Here is a 7312-nt window from a genome sequence, read left to right on the forward strand (position 1 = left end):
GTCTGACGACTCAGAAAATCCGCTTCCCAATTTTCCACTCCTGGGATGTGGATTGCAGACAAGTGGCAGGAGTGAGTCTCCGCCCATTGAATTATTTTGGTCACTTCTTCCATCGCCAGGGAACTCCTTGTTCCCCCCTGATGGTTGATATACGCAACAGTCGTCATGTTGTCTGATTGAAACCTTATGAATTTGGCCTTTGCTAGCTGAGGCCAAGCCTTGAGAGCATTGAATATCGCTCTCAGTTCCAGAATATTTATCGGGAGAAGAGATTCTTCCCGAGACCAAAGACCCTGAGCTTTCAGGGGTTCCCAGACCGCGCCCCAGCCCACCAGACTGGCGTCGGTCGTGACAATGACCCACTCTGGTCTGCGGAAGCTCATCCCTTGTGACAGGTTGTCCAGGGTCAGCCACCAACGGAGTGAATCTCTGGTCCTCTGATCTACTTGTATCGTCGGAGACAAGTCTGTATAATCCCCATTCCACTGTGTCAGAAAAATCCTCATTTCTAAGGAGTCTATTATTGTTCCCAAGAAGGGAACTCTTGTTGACGGGGATAGAGAACATTTTTCTACGTTCACTTTCCACCCGTGAGATCTGAGAAAGGCCAGGACAATGTCCGTATGAGCCTTTGCTTGTGGCAGAGACGACGCTTGAATCAGTATGTCGTCCAAGTAAGGTACTACTGCAATGCCCCTTGGTCTTAGCACCGCTAGAAGGGACCCTAGTACCTTTGTGAAAATTCTTGGAGCAGTGGCTAATCCGAATGGAAGTGCCACAAACTGGTAATGCTTGTCCAGAAAGGCGAACCTTAGGAACCGATGATGTTCCTTGTGGATAGGAATATGTAGATACGCATCCTTTAAATCCACCGTGGTCATGAATTGACCTTCCTGGATGGTAGGAAGAATTGTCCGAATGGTTTCCATTTTGAACGATGGAACCTTGAGAAATTTGTTTAGGATCTTGAGATCTAAGATTGGTCTGAATGTTCCCTCTTTTTTGGGAACTATGAACAGATTGGAGTAGAATCCCATCCCTTGTTCTCCTAATGGAACAGGATGAATCACTCCCATTTTTAACAGGTCTTCTACACAATGTAAGAATGCCTGTCTTTTTATGTGGTCTAAAGACAATTGAGACCTGTGGAACCTTCCCCTTGGGGGTAGCTCCTTGAATTCCAGAAGATAACCTTGGGAGACTATTTCTAGCGCCCAAGGATCCAGAACATCTCTTGCCCAAGCCTGAGCGAAGAGAGAAGTCTGCCCCCCACCAGATCCGGTCCCGGATCGGGGGCCAACATCTCATGCTGTCTTGGTAGCAGTGGCAGGTTTCTTGGCCTGCTTACCTTTGTTCCAGCCTTGCATTGGCCTCCAGGCTGGCTTGGTTTGAGAAGTATTACCCTCTTGCTTAGAGGATGTAGAACTTGAGGCTGGTCCGTTTCTGCGAAAGGGACGAAAATTTGGTTTATTTTTAGCCTTAAAAGACCTATCCTGAGGAAGGGCGTGGCCCTTACCCCCAGTGATATCTGAAATAATCTCGTTCAAGTCAGGGCCAAACAGCGTTTTCCCCTTGAAAGGTATGTTAAGCAATTTGTTCTCGGAGGACGCATCCGCTGACCAAGACTTTAGCCAAAGCGCTCTGCGCGCCACAATAGCAAACCCTGAATTTTTCGCCGCTAATCTAGCTAATTGCAAAGTGGCGTCTAAAGTAAAAGTTAGCCAATTTAAGAGCGTGAACTCTGTCCATAATCTCCTCATAAGAATAATCTTTATCGAGCGACTTTTCTAGTTCATCGAACCAGAAACACGCTGCTGTAGTGACAGGAAAAATGCATGAAATTGGTTGTAGAAGGTAACCTTGCTGAACAAACATCTTTTTAAGCAAACCCTCTAATTTTTTATCCATAGGATCTTTGAAAGCACAACTATCTTCTATAGGGATGGTAGTGCGTTTGTTTAGAGTAGAAACCGCCCCCTCGACCTTGGGGACTGTCTGCCATAAGTCCTTTCTGGGGTCGACCATAGGAAACAATTTCTTAAATATAGGGGGAGGGACAAAAGGTATGCCGGGCCTTTCCCATTCTTTGTTTACAATGTCCGCCACCCGCTTGGGTATAGGAAAAGCTTCGGGGGGCACCGGGACCTCTAGGAACTTGTCCATCTTACATAATTTCTCTGGAATGACCAAATTGTCACAATCATCCAGAGTAGACAACACCTCCTTAAGCAGAGCGCGGAGATGTTCCAATTTAAATTTGAATGTAATCACATCAGGTTCAGCTTGTTGAGAAATTTTCCCTGAATCTGAAATTTCTCCCTCAGACAAAACCTCCCTGGCCCCCTCAGACTGGTGTAGGGGCATGTCAGAACCATTATCATCAGCGTCCTCATGCTCTTCAGTATTTTCTAAAACAGAGCAGTCGCGCTTTCGCTGATAAGTGGGCATTTTGGCTAAAATGTTTTTGATAGAATTATCCATTACAGCCGTTAATTGTTGCATAGTAAGGAGTATTGGCGCACTAGATGTACTAGGGGCCTCCTGTGTGGGCAAGACTGGCGTAGACAAAGGAGGGGATGATGCAGTACCATGCTTACTCCCCTCACTTGAGGAATCATCTTGGGCATCATTTTCTCTAAATTGTTTGTCACATACATCACATCTATTTAAATGAGAAGGAACCTTGGCTTCCTCACATACAGAACATAGTCTATCTGATAGTTCAGACATGTTAAACAGGCATAAACTTGATAACAAAGTACAAAAAACGTTTTTAAAATAAAACCGTTACTGTCACTTTAAATTTTAAACTGAACACACTTTATTACTGAATATTTGAAAAAGTATTAAAAATTTCACCACAGTGTCTTAAAGCCTTAAAAGTATTGCACACCAAATTTGAAAGCTTTAACTCTTAAAATAACGGAACCGGAGCCGTTTTTATATTTAACCCCTATACAGTCCCTGGTATCTGCTTTGCTGAGACCCAACCAAGCCCAGAGGGGAATACGATACCAAATGACGCCTTCAGTAAGCTTTTTCTATGTATCTGAGCTCCTCACACATGCATCTGCATGCCTTGCTTCCAAAAAACAACTGCGCATTAGTGGCGCGAAAATGAGGCTCTGCCTATGATTAGAGAAGGCCCCCAGAGAAAAAGGTGTCCAATACAGTGCCTGCCGTTTTTTTAACATAATTCCCAAGAATAAAATAACTCCTCAAAGCTATAAACTATTAAAAATGCTTATAAATCAATCGTTTTAGCCCAGAAAAATGTCTACCAGTCTTTAAAGCCCTTGTGAACCCCTTTTTATTCTTATATTGAAAATTAAGAAAATGGCTTACCGGATCCCATAGGGAAAATGACAGCTTCCAGCATTACCAAGTCTTGTTAGAAATGTGTCATACCTCAAGCAGCCAAAGTCTGCTCACTGTTTCCCCCAACTGAAGTTAATTCCTCTCAACAGTCCTGTGTGGAAACAGCCATCGATTTTAGTAACGGTTGCTAAAATCATTTTCCTCTTACAAACAGAAATCTTCATCTCTTTTCTGTTTCAGAGTAAATTGTACATACCAGCACTATTTTAAAATAACAAACTCTTGATAGAAGAATAAAAACTACATTTAAACACCAAAAAACTCTGAGCCATCTCCGTGGAGATGTTGCCTGTGCAACGGCAAAGAGAATGACTGGGGAAGGCGGAGCCTAGGAGGGATCATGTGACCAGCTTTGCTGGGCTCTTTGCCATTTCCTGTTGGGGAAGAGAATATCCCACAAGTAAGGATGACGCCGTGGACCGGACACACCTATGTTGGAGAAATATGATTTTTGGTGAACAATACAATTTTTCCTACGTATTTATGCAAATGGTTCAATTATTAGTTTAATGATTATTAAATTACGATTTTAATTGTTAACTTTTGTAATGTATGCATCACCTTCCCTTCCCATACTAAAATGCAGTATACATCCCTTAGTGAGACACCCTGTTTTCAGGGTAAATAGCGACTTTATAGAATACCACCAGGGAAATAGGACTGGCGAGCAGTCTTAAATAATTTTGTCAGCCCAGAGACCTTTAGATAATCAGCCCCTTAGAGAGAAACTAGGAATCATTCATTTGTAATAAAATGAAATAAAACAGACCTAGTTGGCCTATGCAGAATAAACTTAAAGGAACAGTTTACTTAAAAATGTTCTCCCTTTTAATTTGTTCCCAATAATCCACTTTACCTGCTGGAGTGTATTAAAGTACCCTTATATTGGAATTTGAAATAGATTATTTATCCTGTGGTATCGCCAACCCATCCTGAAAGTTTTTGGTCTCAAGGCCAAGCTGTGTAAACACAGCCAGTATAAGAAATTACACTCCCATTGGGTTATAGAAGAGATAAGGTAATAAAATCTTAATTTTCCATTGTTCTCTCCAAGTACTGGTGATTGGTTTATGGACAGATATAAGATAAAGAAGCATGTATATGTACACAATGTGATACAGTAATAAGATCCGATTACACCTACAAGCTCAACCCATTTTATTAAATTGTGGCTTCAAAACACAAAATCAGCTAATTCTTATACACAAATAAGCCTTAAAAAAGCAAATCTCATAATTTTATACTCTGCAGCTAGTAAAAAAAGTAATTGGAAACACATTAAGGGAAAACATTTTATAGTGTACTGTCCCTTTAATTGTACGCACGTGTTTAATTTATATTTCAATTTAACCATGATGCCATTAAAACTTAACTTTTATTTAAATCATGTAAAAGAAAAAAAAAAAAAAAAAAAAAAAAAAAAAAAGATAGTGTTCAGTTGGTTATATTCATGATTTCATTGTGTGTTTTTGTAAATCCTGTGCATTACTGTAGAAATCTAGTACAGAATAGAGTTGTTCATGTTTTCCAAAAACACTGCTACGTTACACAAAAATACTTAGTAAATTATCCCCATTACAAAGTAATTATTCATTATTAAAGTCGCATATTTTAAGTAAAAAAAAAAACACTGCTGCAATGAATAGCTTTCCTCTTCCAAACTGTTTTCCTCTCTCATATTTCACTTTTCTCCACTCCTTTCATTCAGTATACTAAAATGCACCTTTTCATATTTTCTGCAGAAAGTCTGTTGATTCTCTCAACTTTGTTCAGTGCAACTGTACTTTTACTTCCTGAGCAAACTTACATTGAGAGGTTGTGTTCCGCTAAGAACTCAGTCAGAGCATTAAAAAGAAAATCAGTGGGGCACACAGACAGATTTTATGCAGTTATATATACACAAACAAGTGTGCCCCACACCCAGGTTATATGTTACATTTCCTGTTTTTAATGCAGACAAGGTTTTAAAGTGTAACATGCCTCACTTTTATTGATCAAAAGGTCATTTTTTGGTTCATTTAATGTTTTTACAAAAACTACTGGAAGAGATTGTCAAGTGCACTAAAAATGCACCATCCAGACACCAGAAGTACCTCACTAATAGACTGGGAATTCTTAAAGGAACAAAGCATCTTGCAGTTTAAGACTTTTCAAAAGCCAAACTACTTCACAACTTGTCTTATTCCAAGAGTCTATTCAGACTAGTAACTGGACAAGGCTTACCGCTTTTTGGAAGTATTAAAATCTAACTCTGCTGGGGCCACATAAGGACAGATATGTAGCAGGGTTAGGCTTGTGACATCTGCAGCATGCATTTTCATTTCCCATAATTGAAAACCCCTGACAATTTTAAAGATTAAATTAAAGACAAAGGGGGGGGGGGGGGGGGACACAATGAAATCACTTAGCATATTTTAACTAGCCATAATTAAACATTTTATTTTACAATCTCAAAGTGTCCCTTAAAGCACATCCTGAAAATGTTTTATAATTGAAATGGCGTGCTTTAGGTTGATGATAGCAGAATGTTTAAAAGCTCAAAGTCAAGCAACATCTTTAGTACTTAAAAAAACATGTTTAATCATTATAAAAAAACAAACATTTTTATGCTTGATAAATTAATTTATTTCATGGTGGTGAGAGTCCACAATTCGTTACATATGGGAGTTACTTCTCTAGCACCAGCAGGCAGCAGTTTCCCAAACCCCAAAAGCTCTATAAAACCCCTCCCACCTCAAACATACCTCAGTCTTGCATATAGCCAAGCTAGTGAGGTAAAAAGAAATAAGAGCAAAAAAAAAGGGAGCATGGAAAAAGTGCTCAAAACAAATCAACCCCCCAAAAAACAAAGGATGGGAGCTTGTGGGCTCTAACCACCATGAAAGAAACTAATTTATGAGGTAAGCATAAATTAGGTGGTGAGAGTCCCCGATCTGTTACATATGGGAACTAATACCCAAGCTGTGAAAGTCCACGAGCTGCAACAAAGGGAGGGATTGAAAAAAGATTTTTTTTCCCACTAATAAACCAAATCCACGACCTAAAAAGAAAAAAAAATCTTATAACGAACTCAAAAAAACTGGCAGAATCATTAGACTGAGACAACTGCCTAAATGAACTTTCTACCAAAAGCTGCTGCAGAGGAAGCAAAAACATCAAAAATACTAACATTTAGTAAAAGTATGCAAAGAAGACCAAGTGGCTGCTTTGCAAATTTGATCAACTGAAGCCTCATTTTTTAAAGCCCAAGAAAAAGGCAACTGACCTAGTAGTGAGAGCTGTAATCTGCTGTGGTGGAGGCTATCCTGCCTCCAAATGAGCTTTTTGAATAAAAAGTTTCAACCAAGAGGCTAAAGAAATTGCAGAGGCCTTCTAATCTCTCCTAGGCACAGACAAAAGAACAAACAGACTGGAAGTTTGTCTGAAATCTTAAGCAGCATCAACATATTTCAATGCCCTAACATCATCCAGAAAATGCAAAGATCTTTCAGAAGCATTCTTAGGATCAGGACACAAAAAGAGGGAACAACAATCTCCCTTACCAAAGTTGTGTGAGGAAACAACTTTAGGCAAAAAAAATAAATGTAGTCCACAAAACAGCTTTATCCCGATGAAAAATCAGATAAGGAGACTCACAAGAGAGCAGAAAATTTACAAACCCTTCTAGCAGAAGAGATGGCCAAAAGAAACAACACTTTCCACGAAAGTAGTTTAAGTGTCCAATTTATACATAGGTTCAAAATGAGGAGCCAGTAAAATCCTTAACACTAGGTTAAGATTCCAAGGAGGAGAAATAGGCTTGATAACAGGTTTAATACGGACCAAAGCCTGAGCAAAACAATGATCAGGAAGATTAGCAATCTTCCTGTGAAACAAGAACAAAGGAGCAGAAATCTTTCCTTTCCGGGAACCCCTTATCCAAACTATCCTGCAA

The sequence above is a fragment of the Bombina bombina genome, chromosome 3 (assembly GCF_027579735.1).
Source record: "Bombina bombina isolate aBomBom1 chromosome 3, aBomBom1.pri, whole genome shotgun sequence".
In the NCBI taxonomy this organism is placed as follows: Eukaryota; Metazoa; Chordata; class Amphibia; order Anura; family Bombinatoridae; genus Bombina; species Bombina bombina.